The sequence below is a fragment of the Somniosus microcephalus genome, chromosome 13 (assembly GCF_052327205.1).
Source record: "Somniosus microcephalus isolate GS21.2 chromosome 13, FLI_Smic_1.0, whole genome shotgun sequence".
NCBI lineage: Eukaryota > Metazoa > Chordata > Chondrichthyes > Squaliformes > Somniosidae > Somniosus > Somniosus microcephalus.
Window position 1 is genome coordinate 22,264,625 of NC_140999.1, and position 25,296 is coordinate 22,289,920.

The following is a 25,296-nucleotide window of genomic DNA, read 5'->3' on the forward strand; positions in this document are numbered from 1 at the left end:
CCCTTGTTGAATTTTGAAGCCAATTAATTATCTCACCTGTGTTGCTGAGCGTTAGGAAAGATAAGTGCTCTAATTGCTTCTGCCTGTGAGACAGTGATTCTAATTGCTAACACATATGAGACAGACAGTGAACGAGTGGCAAATAGACAGAATATCTTTTCTCATTCTAATTTGATTTCTTTAAAAAAAACACAATTTTGAATTTTGAAAGCAAATAAAACATAAGAGAAAACAAAAAGGAATAGGAGGAGTAAAACATTTTGATGGTTAGTGGTTGTTTGACCTTTCTCTACATGCCCTTTAGGGGAGCAAGTGGGAGCAGGGAGGCAGTGGTTGCAGACTTAAGGGTAGGGTAAGTAAAATCAGAGCAAGTGGAAGGCAAGGGGAAGAGGTAAGGGTAGTGATGAAAGTGAGGGAGTGGTAGAAGGTGGAGAGTGTAGTGGGAAGGTGAGGGGATAGGGGACACAATGGGAGCAATGAGTTAGGGGAAGCATTAATGATTAGGGAGGGGATGGGAAGGGAGCCACTGATGGCTAACTTTTCCTCCAACTCCTACCCTAAATGTAGCCTGCAGCCATTGGTGTCTCCCTTCTCTGCCGCACCATACCATGTCATCCAATACCTCCTGCCTGCAAGGAAAGAGTAAAAAGACAGAGAGAAGGAGAATAGGAGAGGGAAGCAAAAGGAAGAAGTAGGAAGACAGAACAGAAGGACAGAGACAAGGAGAGAAAGTGAGACAACATCAACACAAAGACAACAGAAACAGGTAAGATGAGAGACTATATTACCTGACTTGCCATGTGCAATGCCACAGGAGGTTGGCTAGTCTTTATTTATGTAACAGTGTTGACAGCATCTGTCACACATCAATCATCACACTTTGAGCAAAATGTCAACAAATTACAACTGAACAATCTCTTTAAAAAATGTAAAAAGAGAATGAAACCCAAATCATTTTCTCCTTGCGCGTTGACCTTGAGATAGTCTGGCACCTCCCCAAGTAGAATAGCCAATCAGCTGCCAAGCCAGAGAAACCTTCAACTGACCTCGGTACTATTGAGACCACGTTCCAACAGAAAGTACTTGAGGCAGGAGTGGCAGCCAAACATCATGACGACAACTTGCATTTATAACGCACCTTTAACATCAAAAATGTGCTTCACAGAGGTTAATCAGACATAAATGGACACAGAACCAAAGACGGAGAGGGTGAATAAAAAGCCTGGTCAAAGAAGTGGGCTTTAAAGAGGAGCGGTAGGTGGAGAGGCAGAGGGGTTTAGCGAAGGAGTTCCAGAGCGTGCTGCTTAGCATCTGAAAGCATAGCCACCATTGCTTGGACAAAGGGATCCCAGGCTATCTATCAGAAACACCACGAGAAGTCAGCTAGCTTTTGCAATAAGCTGTTAAACCTTAAATATCAAAATGTTTAGGACACACATTTTAGGTCTGAACTCCTACAGATGTCTGCACAGCACCTGTAAGAGTAGTCAGGCATAGCAACTCCAGGTAACCTGGAGACAAAGCTAACATCATGCGCTCATGCATATGGAAATTGTAGAAAACACACACACTTTACCAAGAATGGAAAGTGTAGTCCACCTTATGTTTAGCTCGACTACTGTAACATTAATGCTAACATTTTTTTGAGTGCAGAGAAATTCGCATTAGAAATATCTTGTGTTCTTCACATACAGAAGGAAAACAAAGCTCCTGTGGAGTCATTATTGCCTGATTCTTTGGAGAATACAATAAAAATATAACACTAAAACAAAGCAAAATTCAAAGATTATAAGGAGCATAGGCATCATACACTCTAAAAGAATATTTATTCTCATTTTATGTATCTATTCATTTTAATATGAAGAATAAGACTGATTTTATAACAGCGCAATTAGATATGGAATACGCATTTTATAATTAAAATTACTCAGCTCATACTGTAATCAAATCTAATTTTCCACCTCTTCTTTTGAAGGTACTGACTCATGCTGGGATATGGTCCCATAGCTGCCAACAATCCTCCTGTACTTCACCCAAGTTGGTCATTGTTCATGTGTGAACCTAGGCAGTGAGTGTCGACAGGCTCTTAAATTATGGGGATATCACAGCTAAGCTATTATGACTGTTATTTCTTATGACCGTGCTATCTTAGAAAGAAATAATTTTGTATTTTATAGCACCTATTGTGTCTCTTAAAGCACTTCGCACACATGATGAATTACTTTTGAAGTGCAGTCACTGTTACTCTTTGGATGAATGCAGTAGCTATTTTGCACACAGCAAGCTCCCATGAACAGCAAAAGAGATGAATTACCAATCAATCCATTTGTTAGTGGTCTTGATGCAATTGCTAGCCTGGTTCATTGTGTTCAAAATGCTGTACTAACAAATGGCTGGTGGATTGTTCCAACAGCAGTCAGGTTGGATAGATTTATTTGCTTGTGGGTGTTGGGCCAAGATATTCAATTCAAATACAAACATCTTTTAAAGTATATGTTTGATTGGCAGCTTTACTGGAGTTTAAGCGATACATTTAAAAAAAAGTATTTTGTTCCTGTGTACCTTCAAAGTATTTGGGACTGACTTCTGTCAAGTCAGTAGTCAGTTTGAAACCATTAGGGATAGGGGCCAGTCCAGAGACTCCATTGAAAGTCAGCAGTGACCCATTGGGCTGGATTTTCATTGAGGAGGCGTGTAGGAGGCGGGACTACAACTTTCGGGGTTGTAGCCCCGCCCCCATCGAATTGTGGCCAACCCACGTGACTTTCACTTGATTGACCTTGTTGAGCCCGCCCAGCGGGCTCAGCAAGCCAATTAAGGGCCACCCGGCAACAGCTGACATCACAGATTGATATTTCATCTGTCAAGACCTTTTGACAGATGAAATATCAGCGTTTCACAGCTGTTTGAAGCTGTCAAACACTGACAATCTGTACTCTAAGTTAATTCCTTCCTCTCAGGATGATTTAGAGATCTCTCTGGAACAGAAAGCTGAATGCTGCAGATATTGACAGATCGCAGCCATTCTGCTTTCTGTGCCGGTGAGATGAGGGACTCCCGAGACCTGAGGGAAGGAAGGCTGTAAAGGTAAGTACATGTAAGTAAAACTTCTTTAAACACTTTACACACACCAAACACACTTACCTCTGCACTCATGCACCCATCACTCACCTGAACACCGGACATCTCGACCCCTCCAAGCCCTTCATCCTGACGGCCCGCCTCGCTAACTTGGCGTGGTTTGGAGCCATCGGGAATCCCACACTTCACCAATAAAAATAGGGATTAGGCTAAAAACTGCCTGTTAACTACCTGTTAACAGGCAGTTAATTGGCACTAATCCCCTTCCCGCCTCGGGGAGGCGGCTCCCAGCACGGGGCGGGTACCCGCCTCCTTTGAAACTGGCATGGAGGTGGGTTGGGGGCGGGATGGGTTCGTGCTCCCCAATTTCAAGATTTTAACCCCCCACACGCCTCCAATCCCGCCTCCACGGCCCAATGAAAATCCTGCCCATTATGTAAGACTATTCAGTGTGTTCATAGGAAAAGCAAATTTGTTGTTTCCTATATCCTGAAGAGGTACAGTTGAGTATATAATTACTGTAAATATATTGCATGTTCTTGCTACCATTCAATTATTTATTTACTGTTTAATAAATCTATTTAGATTATTGCCTAAGCCATTGTCTGATAGTGTTTTCTCCCCCACCTTTTCAAAGTTGAGGAAGCCTCTTGGTGGCACATGATATATGCAGGAAGCAGATATACAGCGATAAGGGTAAACATTTGTGATATATATATATACTAGCTGGGGAGCCCCGCGTTGCGAGGGCAATTTTGGGGCGCGAGGGCAATTTTGGGGTGTTTGGTCTCCCTGCCCCTGTGTGTCCCCCCTCTCCCTGTCATGTCCTCTCCCTGTCCTATCCCTCTCCCCCCCTCCCTCCCCTCCCCTCCTCCCTCCCCTCCCCTCTCTCCCTCCCCTCTCTCCCTCCCCTCCCTCCCTCCCTCTCCCCCCCACCCCTCCCCTCCCCCGCTCCCCTCTCTCCCCTCCCCTGTCTCCCTCTTCCCCCCCCCCACCCCTCCGCTCCCCCACTCCCCTCTGTCCCTCTCTCCGGCCCCTCCCCCTGCCTAGCGCCTGAGGTCTGGTGCCGTTGCTGAGGTCCCCCGCGTATCGCGCGGCTGATGGACGGCCGCTGCGGGCGGGCGGGCAGCGCATGCGCGGTGAGTGCGGGCGGCGCATGCGCGGTGAGTGCGGGCGGCGCATGCGCGGTCAGTGCGAGTGGCCCGCGGGAGCCGGCAAGGCTGTTAGCGAGCGGGAAACTTCGGGCGGCGCGCCCGTGCTCCGTCCGCGACACCTGAGAGGGGGAAGTAGAGAGAGACAGAGAGGGAAGAGGAGAAGGAGAGAGAGGGAAGAGGAGAGAGGGAAGAGGAGAAGGAGAGAGAGGGAAGAGGAGAAGGAGAGAGAGAGAAGGAAGAAAGAGAGAGAGAGAGAGAAATTTTTTCAGCTTCAGGCCCCGAGTCCCCCCTGCGCGAGGGTGAGGAGGAGGAGGGGGGGGGGGGTTGCTAAACACAATATAAAACTCAAATAAATTGTTAATTAATTGCCTAACACATAATTGAAATATTTACCTTAGTTCCCTAACACACAGAAAGTGTGGGGGAAAAAATCGTGGAAAATCAAGATGGCGGCCACTCACCTCGGTTCAGAAGAATAAGGCCCGCCCACACACGCACCGATTGGTCGACCGGTCAGGTCACCGAAGCGTAGGATTGGTCAATCGTCGAGTCACTCGACACTCAACTGTAGGAAGACCTCGACGTCACACGGTCGCTAATGAGATGCTAATGAGCGGAACGCTGAACGTTTTTGGGATACCGCGGGCGGGATTTTTGTCCGGCCGAAACGTAAATACGCCTATGACCGGTCCGGAATCGCAAGCTTTCTTTTGAGGCGACGCGCGCGTCGGTACGCTCTGTAACTTCCAAACGTATAGAGACCAGGCGGACAGACAGACAGACAGACAGACAGACAGACAGAAGAGCCGCTTTATATATATAGATATATATATTTTATATACATATGCACACAATACTTTAAACTGAAGTTGTATTGTACCAGGTTGGATGCTAATGTCACAATCTTAGTCACTGGCTTTTTCCTCAGGGGCTAGCAATTGAGAACTGAATTATTTGCGAAATGAATCGAGGTGTATTATCAAGGCATAGTAAGCAAACTCTAGAGTTAATGGTAAACTAAATAGTCCCTGGCCTAAGTCTGTTTGTTTTTATGAATGGGTGCAAAAGTTCTATTCTCTTTCACTGCCACCATTCACTTCTATAAATTTCAGGGCCTGAAGGTAATAATAGAAGCTCTTACAGGAATTTTATTTTGGGAGAATGTCGCCATTAGCCTCCTTGTTTATGGAAATTGCTTCTGGCAGCATGGAGATAACCTCGACTTAACCAATCGTGAATGTGGAGCCATGTATCCCAGTAAATAATTAATCATGTTATGGGTCTGCATACTTAGGACATTCTGAAAGACCGGGAGCATTGCTTAAGGGAATTGATGTGCATATAAATTCCTAAGAGTGAAACAATCCTTTATTGAATGAATTGAGGTCAGAAATCCCCATGCTGGTCGGTATCTTCTTAACGCTGCCTAGACAGTGGATTCATTTGGTGCTCCAGATCTTATTAGATTAAAGATTTTAAAGGGTTGTTTATGAAATTGGAGGAAGTTCTGCAAAAAATAAATGGAACTGAAACCAGCAGAAGCTATTAGATCCCAGAGGGAAACTTTCAGGTTGTGTGCCATTCTGCAGTGTAACAATTGATACAAGATAGTGAAAAATTGGAGTTCCCTTTTAAGATTTTGAAAGCTTGTGTCAAGCAACAGCAGTAGCTGTCAACTAGAATTACATACCTGTGATGTGAATTTAATGACATATTGCCTCTCCACCCTGCGTTTAATCCATCTTTTATACTCTCATTATTTTCTGTACCATCAACCCATTCACTGGTTCACCGTACGTACAAAAAAAAAGATTTTAATTACACAACAAGAAAAAGGAAAGCTGTCATACGGAGGCGAAAACTGATATATTTCTGTAAGGCATTTTATGTCAATTGACATAAGTTGGGTTTATTGCAATCCTTTAATGGGCAAGAGGATTTCGCTTGCAAGTAATGCCAAATAACTACTGTAAACACATGAAACTGGGGTTGTCACCAACATCCTTGAAGGAGTCAATCTGCTGTGTTTCCCAGGGGTGGAGTGAGTTCTGTCCTGCAGAAAAGATGAAGAGATGTTAGAAATAGGGAACGTATATGTTTAAACCAATCCAAATGGAAGGTGATACACAAGCCTGGACAGTCAAGGCTCCTCCCTTCCATCAGTAGGATGCAAACTTCAGATGGAAGGGGGTTGGGGGTTGTCTATATATTTAAGGGAAATAAATTTACTTATTTTTAAGTTCAGGACAAACCCAATTTCTCACTTAGATTGAAATCAAAACTCACGGCAGCGTCTTGCACGCTAACAAATTCTTTCTCAAGACCTCAAAACTCTGGAACTCATTACCTTCCTCAGTATTTATTTCCTCCTACAAGCTTCAGACTTTAAAAATCCTTCCTTGGCATCATCTAATCGCTACTTTCTGACTTATCTCATCTTCTTGTCTGCTCTTTTCAATGCAAGTCTGGATCTTCCAAGTGTTACTGCCTGATTTTCATGTGGGACCCAGGTGGGCAGGGCATGGCATCGGATCTCCATCTAGTCACCCACCTAATTTTCTGATGTCACGTCCGGCTGACAACTGAAGCACATATCCTATACAGACCAGGAATATTTAGATGAGGCAATAAAGACACGATAATGTCATACATCATATTTTCTGCCATTACCACCCCATTAAAGATTAATATCAATTATGACCATATAAAACTGCCATCCAGCATTGTTAGGTGATGACATAAAGGTGAAAGTTGATTTAAAAGGCCCAGCAGGCATTTTAAACGTAATCATAAAAGGCTTACTTTTCAGCCAACATTCATTATTTGTTCTTTTTGCTGTTGACTGCTTTATCATCTATCTTCTGCTGCTCGGTTCCCATTCCCTCAACCCACCCAATTCTAAAGATTCCACAATGCGTTTCCCATTGGCCTTTCCTTGCATCTTCCTTTTTGGAAAAAGAAGAGGGGGGACAAAGTAGGGAGGCCATGCTGATCAGGCAGCACAGAAAGCACGCCATAGTTGCTCACCAGTACACCTACAGTGAAATATACAGACTGACGCTTGCCTACCTCCACTTGACATAGACCTAGATTTTCAGTGTGCCGTGAGGCGGGCTTTTAGGCGTGCGGACGGCAAAAATCCTGAATTCGGGGGTCCCGACCCCATCCCGCCCAAAACCCGCCTCCACGTAAGTTTCAAAGGAGGCGGGTACCCGCCCCGCACTGGGACCCGCCGACCCGAGGCGGGAAGGGATTAGTGCCAATTAACTGCCTGTTAACAGGCAGTTTTTAGCCTAATCCCTATTTTGAGGGGTGTCATGTGGGATTCCCGATGGCTCCAAACCACGCCAGGTTAGAGCAGGCGGGCCGTCGGGTTGAAGGACTTGGAGGGGTCGAGATGTCGGTGTTCAGGTGAGTGATGGGTGCATGAGTGCAAAGGTAAGTGTGTTTGGTGTGTCTAAAGTGTGTAAAGAAGTTTAAATTACCTGTACTTACCTTAACAGCCTTTCTTCCTCTAGGCGTCGGGAGTCCATCATTCAGCCAGCACTGAAAGTTGAATGGCTGCGATTTGTCAAAAGTGACAGCCTTCAGCTTTCAGTGCCAGTGAGAGTTCTAACTGAGTCTGCGTAGAAGGACTCAGGTTAGAAGTCAGACTGTCAGTGTTTGACAGCTTCAAACAGCTGTGAAACACTGATATTTCATCTGTCAACACCTCTTGACAGATGAAATTTCAGTCTGTGACGTCACCTGTTGCCGGGTGGCCCTTAATTGGCCTGCTGAGCCCGCTGGGTGGGCTCAACAAGGTCAATCAAGGGAAAATCGCGTGGATTGGCCGGATGTCGATGGAGGTGGGACTAAAACCCGAAAGTTGTAGTCCCGCCTCCTTCCCGACTGCTGAATGAAAATCCAGCCCTATTGTTTATGGAGGTTGCACTTGATAAGGAAACCATCAGTGATGTTTTGATACATGTTTTAATACAACCTACAGCTCCTCTTCACCTGGCTTTAAAGGCCACTACTCCATTGCACCTGAGGACATCAGTAACATTAGCTAACCAGCTCTGTACTTGCAGGTGTCAGCTGTGGCTTAGCTGTAGCACTCTCACATCTGAGTCAGTGGGTTGTGGGTTCAAGTCCCATTGCAAAGACTTAAGCACAAAAATCTAGGCTGACACTACGGCCGCGATTTTGCCAGCGCTCAGAGGGCGGGTTTGGAGGCAGGTCAAAGGGTAAAATCATTTTGATTGACGGCGGGTTGCGATCCCACCTCCAAACAATTTTCCCAATTGTTGGGTCCCCGATTTGCGCACGGACCCGACACCTAGTGATGGGAAGAGGATTAAAGGCAATTACCTGCCTATTAACAGGTAGTTGCTAGTAGTTGACAGGCAATTTTTGAATTTTGCCGCTTCTGCCTCGGGTTTCCCGACATCCGGACACCACACCAGGTAAGTGTGGTGTGTTGTGAGTCTGCTGTAATGTTTCTGGATTGATGACAGCTGCAGAAGTGGTGTGAAGGATCCAATGTTGCACTGGTGAGTCTCGGAGGTAAGAAAATGTTGGGAAATGCATTTTTAATACATTTATACATTTCTTTAGGTTACAAGTTTTGAAATCCATGTCCAGTGCCCCCTCATTGGGAGAACCTCTATCACCAGTGACAGATCGCGTCTGTCACCTCACCTGCAGCTGCCATCTGTTCCAGCCTATGGAGGAAGTGATTGGAGAGCCTGGCTGCAAGAGGTGACCTTTGTGCAGTGATTGTCAGTGTTTGCAGCACCTCAATGCTGTCAAACACTGAGAAATTAACTGTCAAAAAAAAATTGTGCATGGTCCCTTTAAGAAAACCGGCAGATGACGCGTCATCAAATGACGTCATCTGACCGGCTTCCTCTTAATTGGCCGGCAAGCCCGCAGGGTGGGCTTAACAAGGTCAATCAACGTAAAATCAAGTCTGTGGGCCGGATGCAACTGGGGGCGGGACTGGAAGCCGGAAACCACCTGACCCACACCCAACCCGCCTCCATTGATAAAATTGCAGCCTACAGTGCAGTACTGAAGGAGCGCTGCACTGTTGGAGGTGCTGTCTTTCAGATGAGATTTTAAACCGAGGCCCCATCTGCCCTCTCGGGTGGATATAAAAGATCCTAGATTTGAAGAAGAGCAGGGGAGTTGTGGGACCTTGCTGTGCACAAATTGGCTGCCATGTTTCCTACATTACAACAGTGACTACACTTCAAAAGTACTTCATTGTCTGTATAGTGCTTTGGGATGTCCTGCGATCATGAAAGGCGCTATATAAATGCAAGTCTTTCTTAAAGGAAGTGACAGATGCATTGATCACTTGAGATAAAGCAACTGGCAGCAGTATGACAGAACATTCAATTTTACAGAGTGGCAGGATCCCCCAAGGAGCAAGAAATCATAGCTTTTACTCAGACAGCCATATATATTCCCTTGATCAATGCCATCACTTACATCAGAAGAAAATAACTCCACTCTCTCAATGCTCAGCTCAGTTGTGATCAGCAACAGAGAGATTCATACAAGTGAATTCCCCATTTCTCGGAAGCTGTCATGATCCCTTCATTTTATAGCAGTCGGCTGTGTCAGTATACTTTAACCCAGAGAGGCAAGTCTCGGGATAGGTCCTGAGAAATCAAGACTACCCTCTACAGCCAAGGCAGGTGGTACCTGTGTGTTTTCCCAGGACACCAGCTGAACAACGCTACAACTAGGTCCACTCTGCCACCAGACTGTGATCATAGAGCAACACAACTGGAATTCAGCAGGTGCACTTTGGGTGCCTGGATCAGTCTTGGGGCATTCTGCAATATTGTCCAGTTAAAATCTGGAGGATTACGGTTGTGTGCTGCATGCTGCACAGCTTTGCCTTGCAATGAAGCCTCATCCTGAGGAGAGATTGGGTCGATTGGGCTTGTACTCGCTGGAGTTTAGAAGAATGAGAGGGGATCTCATTGAAACTTATAAAATACTAACAGGACTAGATAGACTGGATGCAGGAAGGATGTTCCCGATGGCCGGGGAGTCCAGAACCAGGGGTCACAGTCTAAGGATAAGGGGTAAGCCATTTAGGACAGAGATGAGGAGGAATTTCTTCACCCAAAGAGTGGTGAACCTGTGGAATTCTCTACCACAGAAGGCAGTAGAGGCCAATTCATTAAATATATTCAAGAAGGAGTTAGATATATTTCTTAAGGCTAAAGGGATCAAGTGATATGGAGAGAAGGCAGGGACAGGGTACTGAATTTGGATGATCAGCCATGATCGCATTGAATGGCGGAGTAGGCTCGAGGGGCCGAATGGCCTACTCCTGCTTCTATCTTCTATGTTTCTATGTATCATGGAGGCTTCAGAGGAGGAAGGCAACCAGGGCAGAAGAGAGATCAGCCAGAGGAGCAGCAACAGCCCGAAGAGCAAGAGGATCAACCCATGGCCAGCTGCAAGACACATTCATGCCAATCTGACATGGGAAACATTCTCTTGACCACTGCAGCTGTCCAATGCGTGAACAGTATGCATCTTCCACACAGAGATGGCAGCGTCTACAGACCTTTGTCTGTGCGCTTCAATTCAATTGAAACGGATCCCATTCCTGCCACTTCATGAAAGCCACTTTCAAATCCTGCCAAGAATAATGTATGCGTACAACTTCAGTGCAAGCATTATTTTATTTACAACCTATAGTGCCTGAGTGTGACGAGTGTTTCTTTATACTTTGGTACAAGTGTGTGATTTGTGACCTCTCATAACTAATCACATGGGCTATTATTGCACCTGTAATTTTAAAGTTAGTCTAAGCCCAGAAGATGCAGTGGGGTCAGATCACTTGCCTTCTGGCAGACACAAATCACACGTTGCCATTAGTCCACTCTTAAAACCTATATTTTATGCTTTGGTTCATGTTAATTGAATCCTTAGCGGACTTTCTGATCATTTTGCCCTAAGGAAAATACAGGTTGTGGTGTCCCACAGTGTGGGCCTTAGCCCGTCACTAAATTTCTCAATTATATAAAAAAAACTATTATATGGGCATCATTCCAAGCTTTTGGAATGTCTCATTTTACTGTTTTTCTAATGGTTCTTTCTGCAATGGAAATACATTCCAGAACAGAGGGGAAACCGGGAATATTATAAATTAAAAGGGTGGTGAAGGAATATTTAGGGTTACCGAGCAATTGCTAAAAAAAAGTGGAATGTTAAAGCCTAATTAGTAAACTTGTTGAATGATGTAAACCTTAAAAGTTGGATCAAAACAGGAAATATGTACATCCCCATAATAACATGGATTTAATTTGAGCTCTAATGGTATAAAGTCTATCTTGATGATTGAGCTCTATGACAAGAATAAAAAGTATGGGGGTGAAATTGGGTGCCTTTGCGCCTCCCGTTAGCACCCCCAGGGGAAGCTACCGGGGCACAAATGGCTTTGCGACCGGGCGCGGTGCTGACATCGACTCCCGCCATATTCGGCGGGAGTTTTGCAGCGGCGCTACGGCGTTGTGCCCTGATCTCCTTCGCCCAGAGATCGTGACGTCATCGCCGTGCGCATCGCCCCGGTAGCGTCCCGGACCCGGAATTGACTTCCGCCCCCTGCAGCAGCGCCGGTCAAAAACACCGACAGCTGCAGGAGGCGTGCATCAGGTGGCTGGCCGCTTCGGGGGCGATGTTAATGGCGAGGTGGCCGAGGTTATTTAAAAAAAAACGTACCTTTTCTTGTGGCAGTTTATTTTGCGGGTTCCTGCCCACGATCGATCACTCTGCTTGAGTGCCGGGCTGATCGCGCGGGATCGCAGCTGCCTTGGTGGTCCAGGTAGGTACGTTTTCTATTGCAGAGCCTGCAGCGATGGTCCTTCCCTTTAAGGGAGGGAAGGAGCCTTTGAATGCGGCGGCACTGCACGGCCCAGTGTGCAGCGCTGCTGAAGTCTCCGCCCCGCCTGCTGCCGATTGCGCTCCAAGAAGGAAGTGGAGCTTGATTTAACACTTCCTTCCTGGAGCGCAAAACCAAATTTTTTAAAAGTTTAGAAACATTTTCTCAACTTTTAAAATTTAGTGCCCCAAATGGGGCTATAATGAATTTCTCCCCCTATGTCTAAAGTTCAATTTAACAAGAAATATTTATATAGGCAGCCTAGAGATATCTGTAGCTTATGAGAATCCTGAATGAGATACAAATGAGAATAGAAACTCTGAATTATGCATTTTTAATATGTCAAATCAAATATAAAACTGGAGGAAGAAGATGAAGTCCTGAGACTGAAAAGATATTTTAGCTGCCAGGTATCTAACAAGTTGGTATTATGCTAGTGGAGGCTCATCAGACTTGGAGCAAATGGAATGGGCTGGCAATTAACCGCTAATGATCAGAAGGAGGTCAGTGAGGGTTCAATCACAAACATTGAAGTTTGAACCAAAGCATAAAATATAATGATTACCAGAGCAAACCTATTGGGTAGGAAATTAAGACACATAGTGGCAGTGTCTGTCGTGGAGTTAAAAGAAGGGTTTAGACCCAATTTATAAAGTCCTTAAAGATTCTGCCATAAGATTTGTTAGAGGATCCTTTCTTTACAAATAACAGCCTTCTTGTGTGTTCTTTAGTTAAAGAGAACACCCTTCAAATAAAATATTTCTTTAGGGATTGGGACAGACAGTGATAATATCAGAACTACAGAGTTCATGAGAGGTAGCCCTTCTTGGGTTAGTGCATACTGGGCAGAACTTCTACTGAAAGAGGAAAAACTATTTGGAAGTGAGGGCTAGATAGTCGAGATGAACTGGATGGCTGTGCAAACGTCGACAGCATTCAACTTTTCTGGTGCTACCCATATTACTGTAAATAAATAAACACCTAGGGGGCTAAATTTGGTTGATTTGCACCTCCCGTTAGCACCCTAAGAGGGCGCTAATCGGGCGAAAATCAACTAGCGTCTGGGCACAGCGGCACTAATGCCTCTCATGAAATTCAGCGGGAGGTTAGCGGCAATGCTAACCGTTTGCGCCCTGTGGTGTTGCGCGCCGGCGATGACATCATTGCCGTGCACAGCGCCCCGCTCACGCCCCGGCTGTAATATTGGGTGGCGCCCCCCGATTTACCGCTGGACGCTATGTCCGATGGGGTCAGGGGGGGGCCTACCTGCGGCCGGGGCGGCGCTAGTTAAAGGGGAGGTGGCGGGCGGCCATTTTTGTTGCTGGCTGCCTGCCAGCACCTGCCCCCGTTGCTGTCCCCGGCCCCCGTGAAGCCCCCCCCCCCCGCGGGGTGCTGGCTGCTCTCCACGAGTCCGGCACTCCTCTTGCGTGCCAGGCTCATTTGACGGCACTCCCGATCCCTGGTGGCCCAGCTGGGTGCCGGGACGCGCTGCACCAGGCCCCTCCCCTTTAAGGGGAGCATGTGGCGCTGCGGCACGCAGTACCGTGGTTTTGGCTTGCAGCGCCCCAAGAGAGGACATGGGGCACTTCCATTAGCGCCCCTCCTCTCATCAGGGCGCTACCTGGGAAAATCGGCCGCGGGGGTGCTAACTTTTTCGGGGCGCTAACGCCTCGGCGAAGGTTGGGGCACTACCGAATTTTTACCCCTAGACTTTTCCTTAGCTAAACCGCCATGGAGACATTATCAAATGCTTCAGGACATGTATGGCATGCCTGGGGTTTGAAGTAGTATTATATTCTGACTGCAATACAAAGCACTGAAAGGATGAGATAATGGGAGGCTGTCATTATAGAATCTGGACATTGAGATGTGAGTCCTTGTCAAGGTAACCATTGGATATCCAAAGTAACTTGGATATATATCCTCTTCGGAAACTGGGGGTAGGGGGGAGGGGGGATGGTAAATGTGTTTGCCTACATAACAATAGTCACTGCACTTCAAAGTAATCCATTTTATATGATGTGATTTGAGATGTTTCTGGAAGATGTAATATGGTTTGATAATTTGCTCGCTCTTTCTTTCTTGCGTGCTTTCTTTGATGGTCCTTTCACTGTGAATAACGTTAAAGCTAATTTGTGTACTTTCCCCTTGGATAGCAGTGGGCAAACTAACTAAAGGCCAAATATTCAAGCCTGTTTCCTTGGTGAAACTTCAATGCATGTGGGGGGAATGTAATTTTTTAATACTATGCAAATTTTAAGCCAAGTTGTAATGGATTTATGCAAAATATAATAGTAGAAAGCCCATTGCAAAACAACATGGGTAAGAAATGCAAATAAATGTTAATGGCATTCACATTTCAAATAGGCACTGGAGCCGATTTTAGAATTAATGGCCCAAAGGTAGCCCAAAAGTAGCCTTACTGCCCCATTAACCCTGGCGCAGTACGACTTTCACAGGGGCCTACCACTGGGCAGCTGAAACGCCTGCCTGAAACGAGCAGTAGGCCTCTTTCCCATGCAGATCGAGTCCTAATGGCACAGTTGGGACAGCAATTGCTAATTTAAGGAACATATGGGCAGCACTTGCAACACGTATTGGCGTTCCAATCAGGAAAAGTCCAACATTTTTTTAAGAACACATTTTTCCTGTGGAGCTCAAAGAAGCAGAAGTGCTCTTCCTGGTTCAACATAGATACTGCAGGCCACTGCCAGTCCGACCTCACCCCTTCTTGGCACCTACCGGCAAGCCTCTGCTAGTCAGTCGGCATTCCTGAGGCCGAGGACCAGCGATCTGCAACAGGACACCCATTTGGCATCCTCAGCTCACCTGTCATATATAAATGAGACCAGAGCTTCAAAACTGCGGCTGCTTCTTTACTGTCGCTCGGCCGTCCAACTGTCAAACTTGACCCCACTGTGGCTGAATTTTGATGGAAACCCATCTCCAAAATATCACAGCAAAAGAAAAGCAAAAGTGTGGTTTAGCCTCAAAAAAGGACCAAGCCCATTAAAGTGCACTTAGCAGAACAGTTAACTAATTGGGCAGAAATATTGAGGGCAGCAAGAGCACAGAATGTATTCTGGGTGGGGGACTTCAATGTATCCATCACCAAGCGTGGCTCCACTACTGACCGAGCTGGCCAAGTCCTGAAGGACATAGCTGCAAGACTGGGCCTGCGGAAGGTGGTGAGAGAACTGACACGGGGGAAAAACATACTTGACCTTGTCCTCGCCAATCTCCTTGTGGCAGATGCATCTTTCCATGACAGCATTGGTAGCAGTGACCACAGTCCTTGTGGAGGCGAAGTCCCGCCTTCACACTGAGAATACCCTCCATCGTGTTGGGTGGCACTACCACTGTGCTGAATTGGATAGATTTAGAACAGATCTAGCAACTCAAAACTGGGCATCCATGAGGCGCTGTGGGCCATCAGCAGCAGCAGAATTGTATTCCGCCACAATCTATAACCTCATGACCCGGCATATCCCTCACTCTACCATTACCATCAAGCCAGGGCACCAAGCCTGGTTCAATGAGGAGTGCAGAAGAGCATGCCAGGAGTAGCACTAGGTGTACTTAAAAATGAAGTGCCAACCTGTGGAAGCTGCAACACTGGACTACATGCATGCTAATCAGCGGAAGCAGCATGCTATAGACAGAGCTAAGCGATTCCACAATCAATGGATCAGATCAAAGCTCTGCAGTCCTGCCACATCCAGTTGTGTCATAGAGTCATAGAGTTATACAGCACAGAAAGAGGCCCTTCAGCCCATCGTGTCCGTGCCGGCCATCAAGCTCTGTCTATTCTAATTGCATTTTCCAGCACTTGCTCCGTAGCCTTGTATGCTATGGCATTTCAAGTGCTCATCTAAATGCTTCTTGAATGTTGTGAGGGTTCCTGCCTCTACCACCCTTTCAGGCAGTGAATTCCAGATTCCAACCACCCTCTGGGTGAAAAACTTTTTCCTCAAAACCTCCTGCCCCTTAACTTGAAACTATGACCCCTAGTTATTGACCCCTCTACTAAGGGGAAAAGTTCCTTTCTATCTACCCTATCTATGCCCCATATCATTTTGTACACCTCAATCAGGTCCCCCTCAGCCTTCTCTGCTCTAAGGAAAACAACCCCAGCCTGTCCAGTCTCTCTTCATAGCTGAAGCGCTCCAGCCCAAGTAACATCCTGGTGAATCTCCTCTGCGCCCTCTCCAAAGCAATCACATCCTTCCTATAGTGTGAATGGTGAATGGTGATGGACAATTAAACAACTAACGAGAGGAGGAGGCTCCATGAATATTCCCATCCCGATGATGGCGGAGCCCAGCACGTGAGTGCAAAAGACAAGGCTGAAGCATTTGCAACCATTTTCAGCCAGAAGTGCCGAGTGGATGATCCATATCGGCCTCATCCTGAGGTCCCCACCATCACAGAAGCCAGTCTTCAGCCAATTCGATTCACTCCACATGATATCAAGAAACAGCTGAGCGCACTGGATACAGCAAAGGCTATGGGTCCCAACAACATCCCGGCTGTCGTGCTGAAGACTTGTGCTCCAGAACTAGCTGCGCCTCTAGCCAAGCTGATCTAGTACAGCTATAACACTGGCATCTATCCGACAATGTGGAAGCCTGCCCAGGTATGCCCTGTCCACAAAAAGCAGGACAAATCCAATCCGACCAGTTACCACCCTATCAGTCTACTCTCAATCATCAGCAAAGTGATAGAAGTTATTGTTGACAGTGCTATCAAGCAGCACTGGGTCACCAACAACCTTCTCACCAATGCTCAGTTTGAGTTCCACCAGGACCACTCGACTCCAGACCTCATTACAGCTTTGGTCCAAACATGGACAAAGGAGTTGAATTTCAGAGGTGAGGTGAGAGTGACTGTCCTGGACATCAAGGCAGCATTTGACTGAGTGTGGCATCGAGGAGCCCTAGTAAAATTGAAGTCAATGGGAATCAGGGGGAAAACTCTCCACTGGCTGGAGTCATACCTAGCACAAAGGAAGATAGTTGTAGTGGTTGGAGGTCAATCATCTCAGCCCCAGGACATCGCTGCAGGAGTTCCTCAGGGCAGTGTCCTAGGCCCAACCATCTTCAGCTGCTTCATCAATGACCTTCCCTCCAACATAAGGTCAGAAATGGGGATGTTCGCTGATGACGGCACAGTGTTCAGCGCCATTCACAACTCCTCAGATAATGAAGCAGTCCATGCCCGCATGCAACAAGACCTGGACGACATTCAGGCTTGGGCTGATAAGTGGCAGGTAACATTCGCGCCACACAAGTGCCAGGCAATGACTATCTCCAACAAGCGAGAGTCTAACCACCGTCCCTTGATATTCAACGGCATTAGCATCATCGAATCCCCCACCATCAACATCCTGGGGATCACCATTGACCAGAAACTTAACTGGACCAGCCACATAAATACTGTGGCAACAAGAGCAGGTCAGAGGCTGGGTATTCTGCGGCAAGTGTCTCACCTCCTGACTCCCCAAAGCCTTTCCACCATCTACAAGGCACAAGTCAGGAGTGTGATGGAATACTCTCCACTTGCCTGGATGAGTGCAGCTCCAACAACACTCAAGAAGCTCGACACCATCCAGGACAAAGCAGCCCGCTTGATTGGCATCCCATCCACCACCTTAAACATTCACTCCCTCCACCACCACCGTACCTTGGCTGCAGTGTGTACCACCTACAAGATGCACTGCAGCAACTCGCCAAGGCTTCTTCGGCAGCACCTCCCAAACCCGCGACCTCTTCCACCTAGAAGGACAAGGGCAGCAGGTGCATGGGAGCACCATCATCTGTAAGTTCCACTTCAAGTGACACACTATCCTGACTTGGAAGCATATCGCCGTTCCTTCATCATCGCTTGTATCAAAATCCTGGAGCTCCCTCCCTAACAGCACTGTGGGAGTACGTTCACCACAGGGACTGCAGCGGTTCAAGAAGGTGGCTCACCACCATCTTCTCAAGGGCAATTAGGGATGGGCAATAAATGCTAGCCTTGCCAGCGATGCCCACATCCCATGAACAAATAAAAAAAAATACTAACATGACTAAAAGTCAATCAAAAACTCCATACCATTGTCTTTGAAAAGTGATCTAATGATTATTCAGTAATAAGTTCGTCATTTTATTCCTGTGTAATCTGCCATTATTGTTTTACGCACACATAACATAAGAATACCAGGATTCATAGAAACATAGAAGATAGGAGCAGGAGTAGGCCATTCGGCCCCTCGAGCCTGTTCCGCCATTTAATGAGATCATGGCTGATCATCCAAATTCAGTACCCTGTCCCTGCCTTCTCCCCATATCCCTTGATCCCTTTAGCCTTAAGAAATATATCTAACTCCTTCTTGAATTGATTCATAAGCAGCCAGCATTTTTGTGAACCGTAATACTCAGATAATTGCTCACCACTTTACAAGTCTCCTTATCATAAGTAGCATATCCAAGCTGTATAGTAAAAACAAGAGCTACAACAATTCAATCTGTCAATCTTGCTGGCATCTCATGTCATCAGATGCAAGTGCCTTGGAGACGCTGAAGGAATTTCAAATCTCTTTCAAAACGGAAGGAACACTAAATGTAATATTACAGTAACACCATCAATCTGGATTAGGGACATCAACATGTACAAATACAACAAATCTGTGGAGTTCCAATCTTCATTGACAACTTTATTACGCTGAATTACTGGTGTAACTCATTTTGCTCTGTTTTTGATTTGTGGAAAAATGGGTTTGAAGGCAACTGGCTTGCACAGATACAGCACTGGACGTTTTGAAATCCCGAAACAAACACTGTTTGGCGCATAGCCGACGAAAATATGCGTTTTCACGACTGAAAATATACTGGAAATAGGAGTTCATTGAACGTTATTGATGCACCAGAAACGCTCGTTGTATATATTGTGAAACTTGACTGCAATTCCCGCCTAAAGATAGAGGGATAGAGTTTTCGCTTTGGGCGCAATCTGTGATCCGAGCGCAAATCGCATCCAAAATTGCACTAGCTTGGAGAAGTGTTTATTTTTCTCAAGTGTCCGCTCAAATTCATTTGCATATCGCTGAACATAAAATCTGCCATGAGCCAGTGAAATCGGGCAGCGATTTGGAACGTAATTTTTGAAAAACATTTTTTTGCTTTCAAAGTATTCCTCGATATAGTTAAGAGTGGTAACTTCGTGCCGTTTGAATAATATAGCTCAAAATGGGTTATCACAAAAAATAAGCATTTTTAATCAGAGTGTCTAGTCCACTACTTATGAGTAACCTGATTTAAAATAAACTGAAAATGACTTTAAAAAAAAACTATACAGAACCATTTGCTAGTTTTATTGGTGGACAGTAGTCAGTTTCTTAGTAAATTAAAATTATATATATTTAAAAGCTTTTAAAACATGCCTATTAGTGTCCTTGTACCCAAAAAAAGCTTAATTTTAAGAGCTTCTTCGAATGGGGGCAATTAGCGGAAATTCGCAATGGTGATTAATTCGATCTGGGGGGCATGGCCAGTTTTATGGGCGGGACTACCTTCTAGTGTGATGTTTTTTAAACTAGCACAAAAGTGTGTGGAAACTCGATTTGCACTGGACATAATTTGCGCTTGAAATTCTGTGATCTTTTGCGTTGGTTTGGCTGATTTGGGACGAATTGCGGTGAATAAAACAGCGCAACCTAACGGAAACTCCAGGCCAGAATTTCTAAGTAGGAATCCCAACCCTCTTGTGAGGTAGTTTTCTCTAATATATAGAGGAGCTTTTCTGCCCCCCAATTTTCTCTCCTCTTCTGCTATCGACATCAATTGCTACTAATGTACTATTCCACAGGTGCCAGGTGCCCTCTGGTCCATTCTTGATGTATGAGTCTGAACAGTGAATATAGCCAGGCTATTCTCCTATGAGACACATCACAGCTGATGTCACTCCTGTCCTCACTTGAGATTCTCACTGTCACTGGTTAGTGAACAGGAGTGGTAACTCTAGCTGATGTTTTTGCCTGTCTGCGCCCCTGACTCAGCTCATGTGCTGCTGAAACCCTCATCCATGCATTTGTCACCTCCAGATTTGACTATTCCAATACTTTCCTCGCTTTAAGTTTAACAGCTTTAAGTTCCTCAGAGTCCACATCACGGAAGACCTCTCCTGGTCCCTCAATACCTCCTCTCTGGTGAAGAAGGCCCAGCAGCGCCTATATTTCCTAAGGAGGCTGAAGGGATGTAACCTGTCACACCTGATCCCCTCTAACTTTTACCGCTGCACAATAGAGAGCATCCTGACGAACTGTATCACAGTATGGTATGGCAGCTGTAGCTACTATGACCGGAAAGCCCTGCAGCGGGTAGTCAAAACTGCCCAACGCATTACCGGCACCCGGCTACCGACCATAGAGCACATATCCCAGAAACGCTGTTTACGGAGGTCACGGTCCTTTATCAAAGACCCTACCCACCCCAGCCACAGTCTGTTCGCCCTCCTGCCATCTGGGAGACGCTACAGATGCATTCGCACCCGTACGACCAGATTTAGGAACAGCTTCTTTCCCAGGGCTGTCATCCTACTGAACTCTACAAATAAACTCTAAAGCCTGCACATCTGCCAATGCACTTTATTAGGGTTATGTTTATGTTAATATATTACAAGCCGAATGTATGTTGAATGTTTAAATGTCTTAATCTAAATGTACACTCTCGGGAGCCGCAAGCCTACATTTCGTTGTACTGCACTTGTGCACTAACAATGACAATAAAGTTGATTATTATTATTATTTCCTGGCAGGCTTCCCATCCTCTACAAACTTGAGCTCATCCAAAACTCTACTGGTTTGGATCCCAATCTGCGTTAACTCTCATTCACCACTTATCCGTGTGCTCACTGACCTACGTTGGCTCCCAGTACCCCAATACCTCAAATTTAAAATTCTTATCCTCTTATTCAAATCCCCTCATAGCCACGTTGCTCCCTATCTCTGTAATCTCCTTTCAACCCTGTAACCATCTGAGATATCTGTTTTCCTCCAACTCTTGCCTCTTACGCATCCCTCACTCTTTTCGCCCCACCATTGGCAGTCATGCCTTCAGACATCTAGGCCGTAAGTTCTGGAATTCCCTCCCTAAAACTTTCTGCCTCCCCTCCTTTTAAGACCCTCCTTAAAACATACCCGTTTGAAGAAGCTTTTAGTCACTCATCCTAATAACTATTTCTTTGGCTTGGCATTAATTTTTGTCTGATAACGTTTCTACATTATAAATGCAAGTTGTTGTTGTTGTTGCTGTTCTCCCTAGTCCAGAGTTGATGAGCATAATTGTAGTGCCAACAAGTGTAGTGGGCAACCTGGCTGGCATCACCTTATTCACACAGGTGGAACCTGGGACCTTCTTGAGCTACATGATTCTGTTTCAGACCTGGCACTGTATTGATCAATTCAGTCATCAGACAGATAAGAATGACTGAAGAAGAATTCTGCGTTGGAAAATTGGCAGATTTGATGCTGTCTTGTTTCAGATGGGAGTTAATTTGCCAAGTACCTCCAGCTGTCTATGTCTCCTATGGGAAACAAGGTCAAGTTGAAGGGTCTCGTAATAGAAGGAGACCAGTGAATGTTGAGTAAAAGTCCACACTGAGCTTTAATAATTCTGACAGCTCCATTTAAGGCTAACATAAGATCTGTAATCTATGTTCAAAACTTTCTCGAGAGCTAGATCCTCTAATCAGCTCCCTGGATGGAAAGACAGATCCATACAACTGTCTACTGATGGACTAATATTGATTTGGGAATATTGTTGTCAAAGCCTTGTTTGTAAAAGGTGACAGAAAAAGTCTTCAGTGTACAACAGCAGAGCTTTTTGTTGAAGTTCACATGATATCATCCCAATGTCTCAGTAGAGTCACTACTAAATCCTATAATGTGATGAATAGACTCAGGTGTATCGTAAGATCTCACCATTAATCAATGAGTTTTTTTCTGTTTTGCTGGAAAAAAAGTGAAATGCCCTGAATTGAAATGCATTCAGGAAGGTACGTAAAACTATAAGTAAACCATAAGAGAGAAAAGGTTTCCCTTTTCATGTAAAATTTGTCCGCCATGGAATTTACTTAACCCACTCAATCTCTTGAAGGAGTTGATCAACCACAGGTAAGCTCTGGAGAAATTTATAGCACTGTGAAATTTCTGCCTAGCCTTAAAGGCAATCAAATAACACTCCTGCATATTAAAGCCCACGCGATTCAGCCTTAACCAGCAGCATTCCACAGCTGACGTATCCTTTTTCTCAGCAGCACAGATGTATCATCTTTCAAAGAGTTATTAATCATTCTATGGTACCCAAAGTCAGGTCCTCTGAAACTTTGGTGCCTGGGCTGAATAATTGGTCTGAGAATAGACCTTTCAGTTTTTAAATTATTAGGCTCTCCCTGACATTATACAAAACATGATGAAATGATGCTTAAAGGTCTTGTAAACAGTGACACATCCTTTGGATAGTCTTTTGGCAAAGGGCAGACCCACTAGTCCTACTCCTAACTATTTTAATAGTATTATTGCACAGCTGATTTGCCTATACAACTTTTTATAACTCTTCACAAAAAAAGTGAATATTAAAACCAGAATTTAAATTTATCGTGCAATTATTGCAACTTATTTTCTTTTAACAAAGGGTTACTTTCTTGTATATGGATATCTGTACAAGCATCACAGAATTCACTTAATGGAGATTTACAGTGTATTCTTTGAAATTTTGTTTTATTTATTCATTCATGGGATGTGGGCATTGTTGGCAAGGCTGGCATTTATTGCCCACCCCTAATTGCCCTTGAGAAGGCCATTTCAGAGTCAACCACATTGCTGTGGGTCTGGAGTCACATATAGGCCAGACCGGGTAAGGACGGCAGATTTCCTTCCCTAAAGGACATTAGTGAATCAGATGGGTTTTTCCCCGACAATCCGGTAGTTTCGTGGTCATCATTACTGATGCTAGCTTTTTAACTCCAGATTTATTTAATTAAATTTAAATCCCCCAGCTGTCACGATGGGACTTTGAACTCACATATCTGGAACATTAGTCCAGGCCTCATGGAGCACTAGCCCAGTAACATAACCACTATGCTACCATTCCCGTGTTTTACACTTTAAGCTAAAGAATATCATATAGGAACATAGGAATTGCTAGACAAAAAAGACCACAGTCCAATTAGTTTGCCTTCATTAGTACTTCATTGGCTGTAAAGCGCTTTGAGATGTCCGGTGGTCGTGAAAGGCGCTATATAAATCCAAGTCTTTCTTTCAACCATCCTGATAGAAACATGATGGAGTTATTGACGAATCATAACAATCAATCCCTCTGAACTAGTCTACAACAGACCCAGAAATGACATGAGGAAAACCCTAGTGGTGGAGAGCTTTGGGAACCATAGGTCCAAAGTCACCTATTTCCTCCCAAGCATGCTACACTTACTACAAGTCATGTCTCAAATTACTCATATACTCTATTACAAAATATTATTTTCTCAAAGAAATCAACCTATTTTGCCTATAACATGCTAACTGTGCATGTGCATTACTCTTCAGCCTTGCATTCATTATTTTTTCAAATTTATTTCACACTTGAAAAGCAATACATCTAGTTTTTGGGGGTAAAAATACAAATAAGTATGTGAGCAAACTGCATGTGAGAAATCAACCTATTTTGCCTATAACATGCTAACTGTGCATGTGCATTACTCTTCAGCCTTGCATTCATTATTTTTTCAAATTTATTTCACACTTGAAAAGCAATACATCTAGTTTTTGGGGGTAAAAATACAAATAAGTATGTGAGCAAACTGCATCAGTTATGAAGGAGACAATCAATTATTTTTAATATTGACCTATTTATTTTCAATGAAAATATAACTTCAAATGGTTTATTACATATTATTTATATTTCTTACATTTCAATAGAAAATGAGAATATCCTGATGTTATTTAATACTAAAAAGAGTTGAAATCTAATTTTCACAACTAACTCTCCCTTTGGAATCTGTACCAAGATTATAACTTCACAGCTGATTAAGATATGATTAAGGCATTTGATCTATAATTACACCAATTAATATTATTATCTTGTATCATTAAATGTTAACACGTGGTATATGTGAAATCTTTATGCATACTGTACAAGACAAATTTATACTCTGGTGTTGAACTTTTGGAACTGTGCATGAATTTTGCCAATGTAAGAAAGAAAGACTTGCATTTATATAGCACCTTTCATGACCATCGGACGTCTCAAAGCGCTTTACAGCCAATGAAGTACTTTTTGAAGTGTAGTTACTGTTGTAATGTGGGAAACACGGCAGCCAATTTGTGCACAGCAAGCTCCCACAAACAGCAATGTGATAATGACTGGGTCATCTATTTTTATTATGTTGGTTGAGGGATAAATATTGTCCAGGACACTGGGGATAACTACCCTACTCTTCTTCAAAATAGTGCCATGGGATCTTTTACATCCACCTGAGCGAGCAGACGAGGCCTTGGTTTAACGTCTCATCCGAAAGACGGCACCTCCGACAGTACAGCACTCCCTCAGCACTGCACTGGCGTGTCAGCCTAGCTTTATGTGCTCAAGTCCCTGGAGTAACCTTCTGACTCAGAGGTGAGTGTGTTACCGACTGAGCCACAGCTGACACTAAGCTATGGCCACTGATAGTTTTTGAGAATTAGCATCAGCAGTAGAATAGTTATAGTCAAGTGAGCAAATGTATTGGTAAAGGGAAGTTGATTTTCTTCCCGTGGGAAGATTCACCGGTAATTACCAGTAAAAGGTGCTAAGTTTGAGAAGTGATGGAAGAAGTCAAAGGTGAGTTAAAGCACCAGGTAAAAATGTGAACAGTAAGTAAAGGGAGACAAGTCCTGGGTACAGTAGAGTTTGGTTTAATAGTGGATGTATCGTAGGTACATCTGACATGGAGAAAATGTGACAGGGTTACTGCCAGTTAATGTACAGAACAGAATATGATGTTCTGCTCATAGTGGTCAAAATCACAAAGATAAGTGCAGACGAGGGAGGACATTCAGCTCACCTAACTCATTCTCCTATAGAAATCAATGTTCTCTCCATCACAGTATCTAACTGCCTCTTGAATGGCTCCAGAGTTTTTACTTCACCTTCC

General features: G+C 44.7%; 1 protein-coding gene across 1 annotated transcript in view; it reads left to right on the forward strand.

Moving 5' to 3' along the window:
* Window positions 1-1,983: 1,983 nt before the first annotated feature.
* The window catches only part of cbarpb (CACN subunit beta associated regulatory protein b), a 263,276-nt gene continuing 239,963 nt past the window's right edge, over window positions 1,984-25,296 (forward strand). Inside the window, exons 1-2 of the mRNA XM_086004615.1 lie at window positions 1,984-2,068; window positions 24,614-24,779. The gene's annotated coding sequence lies outside the window, so the exon portion shown is untranslated. The remainder of the gene's footprint in view (window positions 2,069-24,613; window positions 24,780-25,296) is intronic.